This window comes from Mus musculus, chromosome 1 (assembly GCF_000001635.26).
Source record: "Mus musculus strain C57BL/6J chromosome 1, GRCm38.p6 C57BL/6J".
Classification (NCBI taxonomy): domain Eukaryota; kingdom Metazoa; phylum Chordata; class Mammalia; order Rodentia; family Muridae; genus Mus; species Mus musculus.
The window spans coordinates 39,242,004-39,262,530 of NC_000067.6; the positions used below are offsets into that span (position 1 = coordinate 39,242,004).

The 20,527-nt window shown below is 46.9% G+C and overlaps 1 protein-coding gene across 2 annotated transcripts in view; it reads left to right on the forward strand.

Annotated features, from left to right (window-relative positions):
• Npas2 (neuronal PAS domain protein 2) overlaps positions 1 to 20,527 on the forward strand; it is a 169,539-nt gene that overhangs the window by 48,302 nt on the left and 100,710 nt on the right. The window lies entirely within an intron of this gene.

Below are 20,527 nucleotides of genomic sequence, written 5' to 3' on the forward strand. Positions count from 1 at the left end.
CAGCTTGTGTCAAGTTGACACAAAACCTGCCAGTATACCTTTTTTTGAAATAATTCCCACAAGTAAGTACAACCATGCAATGTTTATTTCTGTGTCTTGCTTCCTTTGCTTACTGCAATATCCTCTTGGTCTGTCCATGTTGTAGCAAATTGTGGGACCTCTTTTTTTACAGCCAAATAATACTCCACTGTGTGCATGTACTGTCTTTCTTTACCAGTAAGGATAGACACCAGGGTTGTCTGTCTATCTCAGCTATTGTGAACAGTGATGCAGTTCATAGCAAGTGTGTGTGTATGAGTTTGTGTCAATGTGTGAGTGTGCACATGTGGTGTATGTGTGAGTGTGTGTATATGGTGTTTGTATGTGAGTGAGTGAGCATGTGCGTGTGTGTGTGGTGTGTATGACTGTGGGTGTATATGAATGCATATATGCATGTGGTGTGTGTGTGTGTGTGAGTGCATATACATGATGTATGTGTAAATGTGTATTTGAGTGAGAGTTTATGTGTGTGTGAGTGAGTGTGTGTGTGAGTGGGGATGTGTGTATGAGTGTGACTGTGTGAGTGTGTGTGTATGTGAGTGTGTGTACATTCATGTACTTTCGCCTCCTTTGGCTAGAATGTGTCCAGAAGAGGAATTGCTGGGTTGTAGAGTGTCTATAGTTCCCTGGTGAAGTGAAAATGTTTACAATTTCATGTGTCAGGTTGCTTTTTTTGCCACATGTACAGACACGATCTCAGTTTACAAAAGCAGAAACCACAAACCGTTCAACGTTGTAATAGGTAAGGGTGACCTAGAGTCACTAACCATAAGGAATGGGTGTGCTGAGCTGTGTGTCAGACAGAGTGTCATCTCCACCTGTCATGGTTTGAGTAAGAATGGTTCCACAGTGGCTCACAGATTCGAATGCTTGGACTCGAGGGAGTGGTACTTTCTGAAAGGATCAGGAGGTGTGGCCTTGTTGGAAGAAGTGTGTCACTGGGGTTTGAACAGCCCATTCCGGAGCCAGAGCCTCTCTTCTCTCTTTCTGCTGCCGGTGGATCCAGATGTGGAGCCCTCTGTTACTTCTCTAGCACCATGCCTGCCTGCGTGTGGCCAATCTCCCCACCGTGAGGATCATGGACTAAACCTCTGAGCCATGAAGCAGCCCCAATTTCTTTATAAGAGTTGCCTTGGTCGTGGTGTCTCTTCACAGCAATAGAACACTGACTAAGCCACTGCCCTTCACTTGGACTCTGTAAACTTGAGGCCATTATTGGAAGGCCCCTAATTGTAAGCCCATGGTGGCCAGACTGCCTTGGAATCAGCTTCCCTGTTGCTGCCCGCCCCCAGCCTCTGCTTTTCCCTCATGACTCCTACCACTCTGGAGCCTCCTGTCCCCCTCTCCAACCTGGGAGTTGCCATATGATCCAGTCTCTACTCCTTCACTTATCTCAAGAGAAATGGAGACCTGGGTTCACACAAAACCATTTGTGCCTGTGTCCCTAGAAGCTCTGTTCATAAGAGCAAAACGGGAAGGATAAACCCAAATGTGGTCTCTCCATGGGAGAGATTAGTCAGTCACTCTTTAAAAAGGGAAGGAGTTCTCACAGTCCCCAACATGGCTGAAGCCGGTACAACGATGCTACATGCAAATACATACATGACATGATGGCAGGTCACATGCAGCGTGGTTCTTTTTATAGGACATAGCAAATTGAGAGTAAGCAAGGTGATTGGAGAAGGTGGAAATGGGGAACTGTTTACGAATGGGTATAGGGCTTTCTCTGGGATGCTGAAGATGTTTGAAATGAGAAGAGCAAGCTGGCTTTTGGTCACATTGTGAACGCTGTACATGGTCCTAAATAGGGCATTTTAACATGGTGAATGTTAACCCCAATCAAAACGTTATAATCTGAGCTGCCATTCTATGCAGTGCCGGAAACATAACTAGTCAGAAGCCATGACTAGATGTCCCAGGAAGGGAGGGCAGTGGTGTTTTGTCTCAGTGAGGAGTCTCCAGGAAGTACAATGAGCAGGTCACAGGAGGTGGCTACAGAAAGTGGCTGTGTGCATGAGGGAACCCAGGGAGCACAGCTGGATGCTGAGTGGCAGTCCCGTGCTAGGGAGCAGAAGCTGTGCCCCTGGCTACAGCCACTAATGCCCTAGGCAACATTTAAAAATCGAGCAAGCAAACAAAATCACGAGCTCTACCTAGGGGTGTGTACACCACTGGCCTAAGGAATGGCTTAGTTATCCAATTTTAGGTGTCTGCTTCCTACAACTGGCCTGTCTGCTTTCGACACCTCGATTGCCTGGAAGCTGGTTAAGAAGGATCCCTGGGTGACTTGATTGAGCCAAAGGCCTTTACATGAAAGATGCTTTGAACTGCCTGTTCCTGTGTGTGTGTGTGTGTGTGTGTGTGTGTGTGTGTGTGTGTGTAGGCCAAAAGTTGATCCCCTGTATCTTTTAGCTCTCAACTGTATCCACTGAGGCAGTAATGTACAAAGTTTAAGTTTTCCCCAGGGATTCCCTGTCATGCCTCTTAGGGTTGCCTGCCATAGCTACCCGCTTTCACGTAGGTGCTGGGGATCTGTAATGTCCAGGTGTCATGTGTGTCGTGGAATGTGCTTTATCCTCTGAGCCACCTCCCGAGTCTTACCTTCCGAAAACCACAAGTAGCCACAAAGGCAGGTAACAAATGTCACCATTTGACAGCTGAGAAAGGCCAGGCACAGGGAAGGCCTCCCCTGCACATGCCTCAGCATCTCCAGTCTCCTGCAGTGTCCTATCAGGGTTCTCACCACCAGGCCTGGGAGCCAGACTCATTCATCTTTAATTTACCCCACCTTCCTTCACCTCCATGTCCTACCCAGAGCCAACTGGGTAAATATTTAATGTGCTGAGGAAGAGGAAACAAAGAATAGAGGAAACATGGGCCCCTCCTACCATGTGCCCCTCCTACTATGTGCCCCTCCTACTGTGTGGGCCCCTCTTACTGTGTGGACCCCTCCTGCTGTGTGTCCCTCCTACTGTGTGGGTCCTCCTACGGTGTGGGCCCTCCTACTGTGTGGGCCCTCTTACTGTGTGTGCCCCTCCTACTGTGTGGGCCCCTCCTACTGTGTGGGCTCTCCTACTGTGTGGGCTCTCCTACTGTGTGTGTCCCTCCTACTGTGTGGGCCCCTCCTACTGTGTGGGCCCCTCCTCCTACTGTGTGGGCCCCTCCTCCTACTGTGTGGGCCCCTCCTCCTACTGTGTGGGCCCCTTCTCCTACTGTGTCTTCTCCCAGGTGCCCAGCCCACCTGTGCTTTCCCCAGCTCAGTTTCTTGTCTTTGACTTCTCTGTCCTCAGCCCTGCCTGGTGTTCTGTGGCACAAAGTCTCCCTGAAGGTTCAGGTTGGGTGAGAATGAAGTTGAACACTGGAAACTGTGTATGGTGGGAAACTGGTAGTAGCAGAGCTGTTTCAAAGAGGGACCAAAGCCTTAGCCAGGTCAGGAAGATCCTGCTCTGTTCATGATGGCTGCGGGACACGAGGGAGGATGCACCTGCTGTAGACTGTCCTGACACTCTTATCTGACACTATGAGACACGCGCCTGCCCTTCCCCTTCACACACTCTGCCTGCTTCAGATTTCTCTCTGACAAACCTGGAGCTATGCTCTGCAGCCCCTGGAGCCTAGGACAGAAGGAGATGGAATGTTCACACTGGGGCAATGAGGAGGCATAGTGCCCTAATACATCTGTCTACAGTTGCCTTACAGGACCATATGGCAGCATAGGGTTCCCTATGTGGTGGGTGATAAATCCAAAGCAGTGACAGGTGCGATCCTTGGAAGCTTTGACAGCTTGTTTGAGGGCCAAGTCCCTCACTGTAGTGCCAGGTCAGAACACAGTAAGAATGTTTTGGAGACCCCCGGGGACACCATACTTCTGAGTGTTCATACCCAGCAGTCAGTCAGTGGGCCCAACCACAGGAATTGGGATCAGTGCTTGTTGGCTACACTGCCCTACGGGAGTCTGCTTGCAGGGCCTGGTAAAGCTGGGAGTTTTAGGTTCAACCAATAGAGCCAGCTAGAAAGACAGAGGTCTCCAAAAGCCATGTCGTCTTGTTCTTTCTGTGCTTTTGGTTTTTAAAGTTATGTTTGTGTGCTGTTATGTGCACGTGAGTTGAATTTCCTGGAGCTGGAGTTAGCAGACCGGCACCCCCTACCTGTGTGCTGGGAGCCAAGCTTGGGTCTTCTGCAAGCGCAGTGCGTGCCTCCTTGCGATTGGTCCGCCTCTCCAGCCTCAAATCCTGGCTCTTTGGTTCAATGTCCACAACATCCAGCCCCGTGGACCGCAGAGGGAGAGGTGAGGGCTCTTATATCCTCCTGTCCCACTGATATTCACACCTATACACAGCTGAAGGTCCTTCCCAGGCTGAACTGCAGAGGTGTGGCAAAGCCACCCCTCAAACTTGGTATCTAATGATGTGAGGATGCTCACAGAATGCTGCGCATAGACGCATTGGATGTTTCTTTCAAAAACAAACAAACAAACAAACAAAAACCCCACCAACTTAGGGCTGAAAGATAAGATAGATGGATCAGTCTGGCCACCAAACCTGACCACCTGAATTCAATTCAATCTCCAGAATATATATGGTGAAAAGAGAGGACAAATTCCCAAGGACTCAACAACTTCTCCCTTGAAATAATCACAGACTCTAAAGAAGTGGGAAAGGTTCAGGTTCAACGTACCTGTCATTGTCATCCATTAATGACATTGGATATCACTGCAGGACAATACCACAGGCAGAAAGTTGGCACAGGCTCATGAAGTCCAATGTCACTTTACAACAGTATAGGTGTCTGCAACCAACTCGACCCATCCCCTTATTCTAATAAGGGAAATAAGTGGGATCTTGGCAACTTTTACACATATCAATTTCCTAGTAGCAGGAAAGAAGCATTGCACATCACAAAGCAGGTCTCTTGGTGGGGAGTGCCACAGCCATCCTCAATGCTGCCTAGCATTCTCTTTCATGGGTACACATGTATACACAGGCACATGCACATACACACGCAGAGACATACACACACACACAGAGGCACACACATACATAAACACACAGAGGCACACACATATATACACATATTCATGCACACACAGAGAGGAACACAGAATATATACACATACATAGACACAGAGGCACATATGCACACATACAGATACACATACACAGAGGCACATGTGCACACATACAGATACACATACACAGAGGCACACACACACAGAAGTACACAAATACACACATACATGCACACATAGAGAGTAACACAGAAAACAGACACACACAGAGGCACATGTGCACACACAAAGAGAAACACAGAATATATACACATACATAGACACAAAGGCACATGTGCACACATACAGATACACATACACAGAGGCACACACAGAAGTACACATATACACACATACATGCACACATAGAGAGTAACACAGAAAATAGACACACACAGAGGCACATGTACACACATGTAGATACACATATACACAAACACAAAGGCACACACACAGAGGCACACATACATACACACATACATGCACACACAAAGAGAAACACGCAATACACACATTCACATGCACAGAGATACACATAGAGGCACACACACACAGAGGCATATACACATGCATACAAAGGAACACACACAGAGGCACACACATTATACAAAGGCACACACACATACAAGCACACACATATGGACACAGAGAGGCACAGAGAGGGATGGGGCGCAATGTACTATCTCTGGATAAAATACTGAAGTGTTTCAAAACGTTCCCCAGGCCTGTTCTCCTTCACTGGGAAGGAACAAGAGCCAGCTCCCTTTACCCATATTTGTTTTCAGAGGCTAAATTGGCACGAAATCAGATAGTCTTGAGAATAGAGGCTGCTTTTCTTTGTAAGAAAAAGAAACTGACTAAATTCATCAGGAAATTTCTTCAGATCTGTGTCCTGTACTTAGGAGCATCGCTTCCATCCCATAGAACACCAAAGTCTCCACGGCATTGAATCTAATTCTCTAGAGAAAGAATTTGCTTTGAGAGATCATAGCAGCAGGACACTGGCAAGTCCAGCTGTTTGATTTCCTCAATGGCCACTGGACTGTTTATATTACCTGAGTCACGGAAAAAATATTAACAAAAAAGGTTTATGTAGTTCACAGTTTCTGAAACTGGGAATTCGGCCCCGGCTAAGGGTCTTGGGATGGATGGATGATGTCACAATGGTACTCACACATCCATGTCTGCCACATGATGAGGCAGACAGGACGCAAAGGAGGGACTGAAGAACCAGGCTCTCACAAGAACAACTAACTCAAGTCACAAAGCTTCCACTTACTCCTTCCAAGGGGTAACTAACTCCCCCAGTGTTTCAGCCACCTCTCCCTAGGCTCCGCCTCCTAAAGACCCTCCACACCCACACTCTGATGGCCAAGCTTTCAACACATAAGCTTTCAGTAGAAAAACCATAGCAAAAAAAATTAGCTTGTTTTTTAAGTTGACCCCATTCCTGAGAACAAAAATCCTGGACCAGATGCTGTCATTGGTATTTGGATGTATACCAAGCTATTGGCAAACTCGGTTATAGATGGTACAAGCCGGGTTTCTGAGTTAAAATAAGTTTGCAACCTAGTCCCATCCAGCACCTGACAGAGTGTGGGAACCGTGTGACTGGCAGAGAGGTGTGTCAGCCACTGCTAGTCACAGGATCATAGAAAGCCAGGTGCTCCAGGACACTGAGTTTTGTTAAGAGAGTTAGTACCCACAGCTCTGAGCTGCTTTCAAGGGTTCCTAACCTCTTCTTCATTCTCCTCCCTGTTTAGCTATGTGGCCACTTGTGCAAGTTATTCTTGCCTTCGTGTGAGCTAAATGGCCACCTTCAGGACCATCATGACAGGACCTCATTTCTACTGGGCTTTATGTAGTCACTTTTACTAGTGTATCTTTACTGTCTAGAGGAATGGGCTTCACGACAGCAATTTTAATACGTGTGTGTCAGGAACTTTCACCACGTGTACCTCACACTCTCCTTTCCCTGCCTTCTCATCTGCCTTCCAGTTTACAAATATTCCGTGTCTTTGGCTTTTCACGTAGACTCCACATATGAGAACGGATGTCGTATTCCTCGTTTGGGGTAGAGCTCACTTCACTTAACACAATCATATCCGGTTACATCCACTTTCCCGAATGGCGTGCTTTGTCCTTCTTTAAGGCTGAGTGAGACTTCATTGTGCATACACCATGGCCCTTACCTATTGATAGACCTCCGGCTGCTCTCATCCCTCCGCTATTGTGAACAGAACACCAGTAGACATGAGCATGTGGGTATCTCTTTGCTACCCTGACTTCTATGCTCAGGAGTGGTATAAGCGGTTCATATGACTAGCCTTAGCATTTCCAGAAACGTATATTTTCACTGGTTTTCACAGTGGCTGCACTGATGTACACCCCCTCCAACAGCATTTACAGTGTGTTACAGTTTATAGAAGTTACTTGCTATTGCACCAAACCAAGGAAACTGTTCACAGGAGGCCAACAATTCCCCTGATGCTCCTCATAGATGTCACGAGCGTTCGAATCCAATCTTCCATGGCAGATTATACCACACCATTGACTTGCATCCTTTTCATCCTGGGCAGGGAGGCACATGGGCCTGAAGCCTCGTGCTTTTGTGGAAAGAGATGAGAAGCAGAAACAACATCTGCTTCTGTGGGAGCACCTTGGGCTCCCCTCTTCTCACCCTCCTCCTTAGGAGTCCTCTAAGGGCAGGAGCCTGAGAGACCTTGACCCTGATTTTACACTCTGGGTTTTCTTAACTACCACAACTATGTATCCATGGGAGCACTTTGCATGCTGCTTGCTGTATAAAACCTCTCGTTTATATATCTATACTAGTTTGTCTCCCTGAGTTTATTTCCTTTCTCTTTGTCTGAATGCAGCCTACAGGTTCTTTTGTTTTGTTTTGTTTTGTTTTGTTAACTAAAATAATTTTTATAATCTCCTTCTCTTGACCATGCCATGTAAGAAGTTGTAAGGGCGTCAGAAAGTAGTGTCCTTAGGAGATAAGGTAATTTGTTTTCTATAATCAAGAAAAGAGGCAGCCAGTGGAGGAGCATGCAAGCTGTGCACCCCAGCACTCCACTGTGCACCCCAGTACCCCACTGTGCACCCCAGCACCCCACTGTGCACCCCAGGCTCACAGATGTGACACTGTCTTCTTTCTTCTTGCCTCTTGGAGTGAGTCTTGGTCTTGCTATAAGACGACTCTTCTTGTTGCCTGGCAGTGTATTTGTAGACTTTCTTAAGGTCTCTCTTGTGATCAGGATGGTAAAGGCGAACATCAGTCTTTCTGTGCCCTCCAAAGGCTTGCAAGGTTGGAAGCAAAGGCAGCTCTCGGCATAGGAAGCCAGACTAGGGTCATTCCAACTTGGTTTGTGTTTCTAGGCAAGGTAGAGTAAACAATTTAAACCACATGAAGGAAGACTCACAAATGGAATACTAGTGGAGTGGGGGATGGAGAAGAGGGAAAACCAACACAGATGACCATGAAACCAAATGTCAATCAACTCTGACAGATGTTGGAGAGAGTCTTCACCCTGACCTATAAAATACTCAGAGGGGCTTAGGAACGATGCAATACTTCCCACTACCAGTCTGTATTAAAAAGTACTGCACACAAACACATCTGGGGGTGAGAGAAAGAGAACCTGACTGCTTCATAAAAAAGAAATAGCCTTAACATCTCTTGTCTTTCTAGTCTTAACAAAATGAATGAATTACAATGTGTGCCTACATGATATTTCTTCCCCCAAAACAATGAGAAGAGCTGGCCAGACATCAAGCATTTTGTTTACTTTCCAGTTTATTTTTCTTTCAAGCAGGCTTGTGAAAACTGAAATTTAGTTCTGTTTTTTTTATAGCATCAGAGAGAGTTCTGCCTGCTCTAAAGAACCTGGGTGCTTCCTGCCAGCTTGGAGGTTCATCGCTTTCTGGGCAGAGAGGTCTGACCCGGGCAGAGAAAAAGAAGGGTACTGACACACTGGGCAGCTCCTACAACTTAGGTAACTCAGTAAGTGCAGCATTATCTGAGAGAACAAAATCATTCTCTCAGTGCATTAAATGCCGGGAGTTGCAGATAGGAACGGTGTATCTTCAGTTCTAACAGCGCTTAATGCTTGACGTCTTTTTTTTAATTAGATATTTTCTTTATATACATTTCAAATTTCAAATGCTATCCCAAAAGTTCCCTATACACACCCTCCTCCCTGCTCCCCTACCCACTCACTCCCGCTTCTTGGCCCTGGCGTTCCCCTGTACTGGGGCATATAAAGTTTGCAATACCAAGAAGCCTTTCTTCCCAGTGATGACCGACTAGGCCATCTTCTGCTACATATGCAGCTAGAGTCAAGAGCTCTGGAGGTTACTGGTTAGTTCATAATGTTGTTCCACCTATAGGGTTGCAGCTCCTTGGGTGCTTTCTCTAGCTTCTCCATTGGGGGCCCTGTGTTCCATCTTATAGATGACTGTGAGCATCCACTTCTGTATTTGCCAACTTGACGTCTTATAACGTAGCTACGCATATTTGAAAGAGTCTTTCTTAAAATTAAAAAAAAAGTAATTCAAAACATCTTCTCTCATCTTATTGCAATTTTCTCCAAGTTTGAAAAAAAAAATCAAAAACAAAAACAGAAAAGAGAATGCACTGCTCCCTTGTTGCCTAGAGACCAGGTGTGTGCTACTTTGTTAAGCAGACTAATTAGCAATGAGGGATTTTGCACGGCAGAAGGCTCATTAGTGAGGGTGGGCGGGACTCGGAGCTCCCCCAGCTAGTGGCTCCGAGCCACTCACACATTCAAAGTGTGATTCAGCTCAGAGAAACGTTTACCACCAGCTCTTCAGGAAACTGCTTGCATGCCAACTGACTTCCCTGGTCTAACAACCCTGTGACAGCAAGGTACCTTTAAAAGGACTCACTTTGCAGCCTTCCCAGTGGCTGGTGACCGTCTTGGAAGTTTAGAAGTAAGGTAACTGTGGCGGATCAGGGATTAGGTTTTAGTGCTTTCAGTAAAGCCACACAAACACCCTCCAGAATTGTTTTGGCAAAAATGGTGACCCACCCTTCACTAGCTTTCCATTGCAGATGCCCCCAAGTGATTGTGTTCTTGAGTTCCACAGCCCCCAGGCAGGCAGGAGGTGGAGCAGAGAGAGTTAGTAACTTGCCTCGGGTCACACAGATGGCTAGAAAGCCATTTGAACAAGGGACGTCCCCAAGCCATTGCCTCCTGAAGGGTGAATCCTGGCCTCTCTGTCAGTGTAGAGTCCGTTTATCATCTGTTAAATACATTCAAAAGTATAGGTCAAGGGACGGAGTTAGAAGTAAAGCCTGGAAGGAAAGAAGGGAGGGAGGACAGACATACTGTGGCCTTTAGTTCTTTGAAGAAAAAAGGTCAAAGAAAAAATTTTGCATAAGATAATTTCCTTAAAGAGGTTGGGAGGATATTCCCAAAGTCCTGGATATTTCTAGTTGAACACTTCCCAAGGGATGATGGACACAGAATCTTTATCAGCACGTCTGTATGGAATGAAATTCAGGAAAAGCCATGTCCTACATTAGAAAAGTCTCTTACAAACATGTCTGCTGCCGCTTTGCCCTGAACTCTCTCTTGGGAGCCTCAGGCTGACTCTCATTCGCCCCGTTTGCTGAGGGTGACATTCCAGCCTTCTCTGGGGGAGATATGAATACTAGCCTTGGTGCAGATGTGTCCTAGAACCTTCTGGAACCTACTGACTCCAAACACCTGTTCCTGGAAGTAGGTCAGCTCACCTAGTGTGATGGTTTGTATATGCTTGGCCCAGGGAGTAGCACTATTTGAAGGTGTGACCTTGTTGGAATAGGTGTGGCCTTGTTAGAGTAGGTATGTAGTTGTGGACCTGCGCTTTGAAACCCTAGGCCTAGCTGCCTGGGAACCAGTCTTCTCCTAGCAGCCTTCAGATGAAGATGTAGAACTCTCAGATCCTCCTGCACTCTGCCTGCCTGGATGCTTCCATGCTCTGGCCTTGATGATAATGAACTGAACCTCTAAACCTATGAGCCAACCCCAATTAAATGTTGTCCTTATAAAAGTTGCCTTGATCATGGTGTCTGTTCACAGTAGTAAAACCTTGACTAAGACACTTGGCCTCTGTCATTTTCCTTCACTTTCTGGTACTTTGTCCAACTTCTAGACAGAAAAGCCTGGAGGTGGCCTTTCTGTATATTTACTTGACGTACTAGGAATCCAACCCAGGGCCTTGTTAGTAGGCAACTGTCCTACACTGAGCTACAGCCTCAGCCAGACCTTTCGGTCCATATGCTGCAGCCTAGTGCAGCTACGGAAACAGGAGAGGGTCCTGACCGCTCCCTCATGAGGTGTCTGTCCCCTCCAGTCCTGGCAACCCTTAACAAAATCAGTCCCCACTCCTGGGTGGCAGCAGTTATTCCAGTGGCCTCCGGATTGGTTGTCAGAGGACAGCAGAGGAAGCTGGAGACCTGGGAGGCAGCATCTGCTTCCCAGCAGTCGATGTAAAGTGTCACAGTTACCTCTGTGCCTGTCAAGTGGTCGGTTTGTCTTTAGTGACAATCAGAGCCTTGGTGGAGCCTGCGATCTGAGCTGGTTTTCTGTGCTTTAGTTTTGCCTTTTGTTTCTAAGACTTGGGTTTTTGTTTGTTTGTTTGTTTGTTTTAGTTATGTGTATATGTTTGTCTAAGCTAAAGGGATGAGTTGTGTGTGTGTGTGTGTGTGTGTGTGTGTGTGTGTGTGTGTGTGTGTGTCCTGTGGAAGTAAGTGCAGGTGCCCACAAGAAGGAGTCAGATCTCTCTAAGAACTCTTTCCAGGTGCTCTCCCATGGTCCCCTGTCTGCCACCTAGAGGCCACCCCGAGCTGCTCAGGCTGGACCTGGAGCAGGCCTTGCTTCCTCATGGTTCATGCCCATGGATGAGCAAGGCTGTTATGCTGACCCACTTTTGCTGTGTGCCCACAGCAGGCTAAGCCTGTCTGGCCTTGCTCCGAGGCACCAGGCGGAGTAAGTTGCCTTCTGACCAGTGTAGACGGCTGTCTCTGGGGTGTCTGAATCTGTCTGTTATGTCTAAAGGACAACCTCCAGGCACCTCGGGGAAGCCGGAACATGGATCTAGTCGTAGGGTCTCCCTTGCCCCGCATTCAGCCTGTGTCCCAGCAGCCCTGTGTTAGGACCCATTCTTGCTGGTAACCAAAAGCTGGGCTTTTCTCCCAAGGTTTTAAAGACAGATTCCAACACGTAAGCTACAACCTGCGGACACCTTCCCTGAGCACTATGAGCCTCAGCTGCTTGTTGAGCCTCCTAGAGGGCAGGAAATGTCCTGTCCTTGAGGGGTTGCCACCAAGTAAAAGGGTCTTGGGTGTCTAATGCCAAGGAAAGGGAGATTTAGAGATACCAGAGACAGAGGCCCAGCAGAGGATGATGGGAGTGCCACTCGAAGATTGACAGCTTGTCAATCGGGGCTTTGGGTGCTACAACATGATCTGTGTCTCCTGAACTATGGGGCTGTGTTGATTGATGTATATCTCATCCCTCCTTCACTCCACACATGCATGCTTGCTTCTTCTATTTCTAGCGGTTATTTCTATTTCTTCTTCTATGTCAGATCGTGGACCGTGGGCCTAGAACATCATCTCTTGGTTGCTCTGGTTGGATTAGATTCAGGATCTGATGGCTATGCTTAAATAAGCTGATACGTATGAAAACCATAAGCTAAACCAGAGCTTTAGCCATGGCTGGTCTCACCAGCACCTATGTTCATATATAGCCATGAGCCTTGAGAAAGGTATCCTGGGCCTAAGACTTCTGGTTCTGAAACATGCCAGGGCTAAGAGGATTTTGCAAGCAAAAGTGCATTTATCTCATGAATGAGGACCTGAACCTCAGCATTTGAGGGACAGGGTGGGGGTGGGGGGAGGCAGAGCTAGGTAGAGCCCCAGAGCTTGCTGGCCAGCCAGCCTAGCCAATCAGTCAGCTCCAGGTTCAGTGAGAGATCCTGCCTCACGCACGGTAAGCTAGAAGGAAAAGGAGGTGGCTCAGCAATAAAAACACTTGCCCACCCGAGCCTAGCAGCCTGGGTTCAATCCCTAAGATCCATAGTGGAAGGAGAGCGCTAACTCCCAAAGTGGCCCTCCAACGTCCAAATGCTGCGGTATACACATGCCGACTTTGACCTCTGGCCTCTGCTGTGTATGCAAGGTCAAGAACACTTGCACATATACACATGGAGGAGGTGGAGGGAGGAAAAAGAAAGCCTCTGTCCTGCTTGCAAACCCTCACAGGGGATGCTGGGCCTCTCCTTTGACCAGCCATGCCCTAGGTCCAGGCCAGGCTTACTTCACACTCGACCATAGGGAAGCATAGCAAAAATGGTCTTGTTCTGTGGTCAGGAGAGGAGCAGGGCAGCCATAGTGGGTTCCTAGCCTGGATGCACCACTACACTAAACTGTGCAGGGCCGAATAAGAAGGACCTTGTGAGGGGCCAGAGCCTTGAGGACATCTGGATAGGACTGTCGGTACAATTTCAGTTCCTTCATGACATCAGGCCAAGAGACAAGGAGTAGCTAACCACACAAATTGACCGGAGAGTTCCCAACACACCCTGTTTTCTCATGACCAGGACATTTGAACAAGCTGTGCCAGCCAGCCCTTATGCACTCAGCTGAACTGTACGAGAGCCAACTGAGGACAGACAGGGAGGTTTAACCTCACGGATACCTTTTAAAAGGAAGTATAACAAATCACAGTCCTGTGAAGCAAGAAAACCTCTTGCTGCTGCTGCTGCTGCTGCTGCTGCTGATGCTGATGCTGATGCTGCTGCTGATGCTGATGCTGATGCTGTCTTAGATATTCCCCTCGCGAGCTTCCTGTAGCCTGGGAGCTCTGCTCAGACCTGGTGTGATCAGAGGCAGTGGGCAGTGTTCAGGCAGACAAGACACTACCTGAACTCTAAATGAAAGAAGTAAAGGTGTGGCAAGGGAGAGGAGGAGGAGGACTCAGTGCTAACTGCTGATGCTCGGTCCGTCTTGGTGTGTGGCATCAGATAGACCGGACTGGATTCCAGATAGCCTGTTTCTAGCCACTGTCTTATAGGAGAGGAGAGGATCCTAGTGGTGTGTCCTCTTGTCTGTGGAAGGCAAGTCGTAACCACATCAGTTACTGATGACATCATCAGACCCGGGATCCAGCAAAAGCCACCACAAGACCAGAGGAGGAGAGGTTGAAGGCATTCAAACCTAAATCCAGCTCACACTCACACTAACTCTCCTGCCTCCACCAGCCAGTGGTTCACGTGAAACATCCCACGTCTTGGTTAAACGTTATAGGAAACTCTGATGTTAATCCCCGACACCATACCCCAGTGTCCAAACTAGTTTGATTTCTGTGCCCGAGAACATCTTGTTTCTCTTTTGCTCCCTTCGAAGCCTTAAGCCCATTTAGGATGACGTTTTCCAGACTCAGCGGGATCTCCTGGAACACAGCTACCTGGAGAGAGAAACAGGGCCCCACACCACACAGAGACCCTTTGGGTTTGTCTTTGGCAGTGGCTCCCAACAAAGACTGTGTGTGACTCAGCCACAAGAGTGACTCATAAGCCTCCTGCCCCTCTTACTGATTTCACTAGGCATCCATTGTCCACACCCTGGCCACATACTGTCACTCAGGACGGACCACAGTGTGGCTTGAACTCTCGTAAAAGGGGCCGCCCAGAGGGAATCTTCAGGGATGGAGAAGTAGATGACAAAGATTACAGGAACCTTGTGGACTGTTACAATGGTCCTTCCGCCCAGATACTGCAGCCATTTGTAGGTTGGAAAGGCTTGTCTGACCAAAGGTATCATTGTAAGTTGATTTAATAACACATTTTCTAACTTTCTCCATTCATTCCTTCATGAACTATGTCATCATTTCCCTGAACAATGAATCACCATGCCCTTGGAAGAAGGCAACTAACTATAAAAGAAAAATCAGAGTCACAAAAGGCAGATGAAGCCCCAGCCTTGGCCTTGTAGATGCTTGTGGCAGAGTTTCTGGTAGTCGGGGGAGCTCTGTGGGGGTCTGGTCATGGGCTCACCCTGGGCTCTCTGTGAAACCATGGGAAAAGCTCTTGAGATGTGGCTTCTTGTGGCCAGCGCTGGATTCAACCAGAGTTGCCATCAAATCTGTCAGACTGGCTCTTCCCCAATTGGGGAATGTGCCAGAACTTGAGAATTCCATAATTGAAGGGAAGCTAGGGATTGTGGAGGCAGCTGCTGCCTCTCTGGTTTTTTATTGCCTGTTTGTCGAGGAAGAATCACAAGGTAGAAGTCACTTCCTACTTTCCCCCAAATGATGAGGGGGAACATCTCCAGTTCATTAGCACCTGTCCTTCAAAGCCTTTTTATAACAGAAAAAATAATGAGAAAAAATGCTGTCCATCTCCGGACCTGAGGCCCCTCATCAGGGCCTCCTGGCAGGACAGAAGGTACATTCACTGTTCACGAGAGATAAACCCAGCCAGTGGGGAGATGTGTGTGCTTACTGTCCCCTGTTTTGATTTCAACTTGTTCTTGTTTTCCGAGTTTTGATTTTCTTCCTTTGAACAAACTAAACTCACCATGTTTTGTTGGTTTAGTAGAGAGGAGAATTGGGATTTTCCAGCTAACTTGGGACCTGTAATTCAAACCACCTCCCAGCCAATTTGAAAACATCACGGTTTTATTTTGTGAAAACATCGGCCTTGCAGCACAATAGGCTTAAGGAGGTCATTTCACGGAACACTCATGATGACACAGAGCGATGCACTGGGCCTATAAAGATGCTACAGAAAGTTCAAAATGGCTCTAGAGATAATTTACCACCGGCACACACTGCTTGGCCCTCAGCCTACTTTAATAAATAAAGTTTTATTGGAACACAGCCGTGTACCTAATGTATATGTGGTCAATGCCTGGTTGAACACGGCAGTTAGTGTTAAGCAGTCACACAAAGACTATAGAGTTTGCTCCAAAACTATTTACCAGCTACCAAAACCAGCTTTAATTAAAAAAAAAAATACTGTTCCCATGGCTTCGTTTTAAAGGATTTATAAGGATTTCTTTTGTTTTAATAAATAAGATCACAGGCCCGTGACTTGGACAGGATTACAGGCTGATAAGAAAAATCCTTGATCACAAAGGTTGGAGGAATCCTTCTTCTTCTGGGTCACGAGGGAATAAGATGTGTTTTGACTATAAATAAAGTTCATACATTGTTTGTGAGGTTCTCAGGGAATTGCAGGTGTTATAGCTGAGAGGCACAGGTTAAGCCCAGAGGTCATATGTATCTTGGCCATAACATGGCTTATTGTTTTTTAATTTCTTTACTTGAGCATATTCTAATAGAAGAATTGACACTGTCTTTGTGTTGGGCAGTCTTTACAGAAAAATCTTTTCACTACTCTCCAACTCTTAGCCCTCAGAAGGTGGGAGACTTCATCTGCATTACCAGGATCCCGACCATCTCCACTCGGCTGCAGATTCTTGTAATCTCTGTTGTAATGAGTTGACTGGGACAAACGGAGTAGATATTGCACAAAGAGGGTCTATTAAAGAGTGCAGAAATGCTCTCAGGGTGAGAGAGTGGCCAGTGAGGAAAAGTCTCTAACAGAGGAGTACAGATGATAGCCAGAGACCACTGTATTGGCCTAACTTTAGGCAGAGTTTATGCTTATCCTTAAGAATCTCAACAATTATAGGAGCCATCAGTAGCACGCAGCCCACACAATCAGCTGAGCAAGGCTCGTAGGGGGCTCACAGAGACTGAACCGACAGTCGGGGAGCCTGTATGGGTCTGAGCCAGATCCTCTGCAAGTATGTGATGGCTGTGTACCTCGGTGTTCTTGTGGGACTTCTAAAGTGGGGGCTGGGAGGTGTCTCTCACTCTTTGCCTGCTCTTGGGACCCTTTTCATCCCACTGGATTGCCTCATCTGGTCTTGATACGAGGGTTTGTGCCTGCTCTTATTGTAGTTTATTGTATCATGTTCAGACGATATCCTTGGGAGGACTGCTCTTTTCTGAAGGAAAATGAAGGAGGGGTGGATATCGGAGAGAGGGTAGGTAGGGAGGGGCTGGGAGGAGGGAAGGGAAGGGAGCCCATAGTCAGGATGTAATGTGTGAGAGAAGAATGAAGACATAAATAAATAACAAAAACAAAACAAACACAAACTCAGCCGTCCTCCTGATCTTGGGCACCAAGAAACTCATGCCTGCTCCTGGTCTGTCACCAATAAAAAGAACTTAAAACAAAACAAACAAACAAGCAAAAGAATCCAGAACAAGAAAGCTTTCCTGGGAATTTGATTTGGATTAACTCTAAAGGGAGGGTATACTGATATCTGTTCTTTACCATAAAGCCACAGGCTAATTAATAATCTAATGACTTTCTGAGCAGTCCGGACTCTCATGAGCTCACCCAGGGCCTGAGGTACTTTGAGGCACCATTCTTTTGATCACCAATCAGAGCCCGGTGCCTTGGTCCCTGGTTATATCTAACTAGCTACCTAACTAGCTACCTAATTCAAGGACTCTACATCTCTTTAATTTTCCTAGTGTCTTACCTCATTTCCACATACATTGCATTTGGTCTCATCTGGAGACCCAGCTGTCAGCTGCTAGCCCCAGGCAGACCCTGTCACCTGTCTGCCTCACTGTGTGCTCCAAAGGCAAATGTGTGTAGCACCAGAAAACTGTCACCCTCTCTCCTTTTCCAGTCCCCAATGACTCAGAGCCAAAGTTCTAATCCACTGGGTAATAAATAAGTGACTGAACGAAAGAATGTTCCAGAGTCCTCAGGGCAGAAGTTTCACCTGGGTCATATAAATGTTATTTGGAGCCTTGCTGTGTAAAACATGTATTCTGTCATTTCCTCCTCTGTTTATTGCATTCCCACGAGTTCCATTTCATCTTTCACTTCTTCCCAGCCTTGAAACATCCTATGATGCGTCCCTGGGTCCCTGCTATCATTAACAGAAGCTCCCTTCCATGTGTATACACACACACACCATTAATAGGTGACGATGATAATCCTTCTCCCAAGGACCCCCTCACCCATGGCACCACCTCCCACTGCTAACCCTCTAAGATCATTGCTGATACTGGGAGTAATAGTGACTGGAGTTTTAATGGTTTGTTTGTGCCAGGGACTATGCTGGGATTTCTTGTGGATTTGCTAATCTCACCTACTAAGCACAGAAAGGGAGGCCCTGCTGCTGTCTCCACTTCGCAGATGGGAAAGTAGGGCTGGAGCTTCTTCACACGAGCTGTGTGTGAGATCACATTAGCAGAGGCAGAGCCAGGGTTCCAGCTGGACGGCTGACTGCCTTTCCCTGAGATGTAGGACAGAACCCGCCCCTTGCTGCTGCTCCGACATTTACTATTTTAGTTCCCACATATGACTGGTCTCATATGCTCTTCTTTCTGAGTCTGGTTTATGCCACTTAAGATAATGTCCTTCCCAGACTTAAGGAGGGCAAATGGCTGATTGGGAGGTATTGGGAAGAATGTTGAATGTCACTGATCATTAGAGAAACATGGTCTGAAAGTATGAGATAGCCCCTTAGCCCTTCAATCCAGGTAAGATCGTGGTCAAAAACCAGAAGATGGCAAGTGTGGAAGCAGATGTTGGGGAAAGAAGGCTTTGTGCTAACACAGGAAGCAGTGTGGCTCTTCCTCAAAAAATTAGAACAGGAAGTACCCAGGCATCTAGCCAGCCCACCACTGAGCATACATTCAGGGGTGTTGATGCCAGTGTGTTGACGTTAAAAGTAAGTTCATTAGGCTTACTGAGTAATGGCTCTTGTTACCAAATCCGACAACCTATATTCTATCCCAAGACTCACATAGTTGAAGGAAAGAACCAACTCCTGAAATTTGTGCTCTGACTTCCACATGTGCACTGTGGTGCATACACACACACACACACACACACACACACACACACACACACACACGGTGAAGGGACCAGAGAGTGGGACTAAATAAAGCAATTAAAGACAAGTTAATAAGGACTGTAGCCTTATTATTAATGCACTCATCCACAGGATGAGTCATAGTGACAGCACAATGCTAGAGGAGGCCACTTGACCTCTGTATCTTCCTCTCCAAGTACCCATGAGTGAATGTGTGCAGTTGACATGAGCATGGCCATTAGTTTTCAGCGTTAGTTTTGAGGAGGATTGGAGTTCTGCTGATGGATGGTGGAGGTGGTTGCACTACAATTCACTCACAAATACTCACAATGCCATGATTCACTACGTGTACTTCACTGCAGTTTTTATAGTAAGAAAGTAATATGTAGGAGAGGCATGGGAAGTGACAGAGATGACAAAGCCTTGGGAATAGGAGGCCCACTGGGATCCCTGGGCAGATGTTGCATTTTTAAGGGGAGTAGTTTGACTAGCAGGTTTCACCAACCAGAGAACTGCTAGCAAGGACTTGGGAGAGAGAAGTGAGAGAAGAAATGAGCGCAAGTCACTGGAGCTCTGTGAATTCAAAGGACTATAAGCTCAGAAAAAGAACAGCTGTTAGTCACCATTGGATGCCTAGTTTGTGGTGTATCATGCAGTTAGGATCTAGTACCCTAAGTGTCTCATCCCTCCCATAGATACAGGAGTTCTGTAGATACAGTTAGTGGACCTACAATCCTACCCTGGACACTCCCCACTGCCATTGCCCTTGGCAGGACAGAACCCGGGTAGGACATCACTGAATGAATTTCCCCCAGTATCTTTCACCATCAAGTGTTGAGGAGATTCTATCTGGAGAGTGTCTAATGCACACACATGCAGGCGTGAAGCCTGTGTTAATGTGATACAAACATCAGATGATAAATGGAGTCCCCATGGATCTACCCCTAAATCCGCCCAAAAGGGCCATGGGGATAAGCCCATTGCTACAGAGTTTCTTTCCTTTGCTCTGGGTCAGGTATGTACTGGTACATGTCGGCAAGCAAGATCACGAGATGAAAGCCACCTCAGTAAAAATTTTATGTAAAACTTCAAAGACGCAGAGTAGTTGCTGGTACATCTGCCAAGTATGGAGTTTAAAAGTCTGGTGAGGAACACAAGATGAGGGTGAGGCTGGGGTGAGTTAGGTCCTGGGGACTTGGGAAATACATGAACATTCCTGGACTATTGAGTAATCTTCTTCATCCATGAGCTTTAAGGAAGGACTATGGATCACACTTCTGTGGGGCTGAGTCCTCCTGGTCACATATAGAGAGAGGGTTTGTATCTTGGGATGAACCAAGCCAAGTGCAGCATCCCTAGGACATCATGAGCATCCAGCAAGAGCAGCTTGCTAGTATCCAGTTTGAGATGGAGACACAGTTTCATTGGGAAGGGACCCTGGGACAATTCTCAACATGTGACCAGGAAACACCTAGATCTAGTTTTGAAAAATAATGATTGTTTGCTTTATTAAAAAA